We start from the raw sequence: 1266 nt of genomic DNA on the forward strand, positions 1-1266 counted from the left end.
GGGGGGGAGCACAGAGCTAGGGAGCCTGCACTGTAAAAATTCTTTGTCACGGTGACGAAAATACCATGGTTTATTTTTAATACAGGGGTGGTGGCATGGGTTTTCGTGACGAGAAACCCCCCTTATCTTGTGACGAAAAAACCCATGACGACACCCCTGTACTAAAAATTAACCACGGTATTTTCGTCATCTCGACAAAGGATTTTTACAGTGTGGAGGGAGGATCAAGTGACATGCTGCGCTCTGACAGGGTATTTTAATGGAGCGCTACCCAGAACTAACAGGGGAACCTTTTCAGATGTAAATCTCCGATTTCGCTGAAACTCGGAAAATTACAAGTTTATTATACTAGAAGTCGGATGGCGCTTAAAAATTTTCCGTTAAAATTTGGACATTTTTGAAAGATTTGTGCCCACTGGTTTTCGTGGGAAAAAAATGAAGTCTCTGCGATAATTTTGATCGAAAATTTTACAAGTTTCAGTTCATGCCCGACGCAAAATATTCTGTATGCTATTAGGTTGTTTTTAGCCCGCCCTTCTGCTTTTAAAAAAGCATTAAAGCGGGCTTATGCAACCGCTCTCGTGTCCGTCTGTCTGTCTGTCGTTCGTGTAAGATGAAGATGAGCTAGAGGTCTCCAAATAAAGCATGCCGGTCAAGCTGCAGTGCAGAAGAATGCAGGGAACAAGAAAACGGAAGTCCCATGTAAAAGCATAGTGATTTCCGTTTTCTCCTTCCTTGCATTCTTCAGCATTTGAGCTTTACCGGAATGCTTTATTTCAGGGTATCTTACGGGTCACTCAAGTACAACGAAACGCCTGGTGCAAATCCTGGCAACCACCCCTAAGGGGGTGAAAGGGGGTAACAAAGAAATAAGGGTTGGTCCCAAGAGCAGGAAAAACATATTTTTTTATTGTTCTCTAAGGAGTAATTTGTGAAAATAGAACCCTTTGGACGAAAATTTTGTCCGTTTGAGTCTATCTTGCACTGTTTGGGCGCTAGAGTGCTTTTTACGACGAAAATATGGCGAATATGTCCACGTTGCACATAAAGACGTACAAGGAGGCGTCCAATCGTAAAATGTCAGAGGAAGTACCCCCCCAAAACAACCCATTCTGGTTCGGGAACTACCCTCAGATTCGCCGAATCTTTTACTGTGTCGGCTCTAGAGGTGGATGTTGTGAACAGTCAGGGTTGGTACACCTGAGGGGAAGTCTGACCCTGACTGACCACCAATCATGGCCGCACTGGAGCGAGCCCAGCATTTAC

The sequence above is a fragment of the Frankliniella occidentalis genome, unplaced genomic scaffold (genome assembly GCF_000697945.3).
Source record: "Frankliniella occidentalis isolate FOCC.00 unplaced genomic scaffold, Focc_3.1 Scaffold203, whole genome shotgun sequence".
NCBI classification, from domain to species: Eukaryota; Metazoa; Arthropoda; class Insecta; order Thysanoptera; family Thripidae; genus Frankliniella; species Frankliniella occidentalis.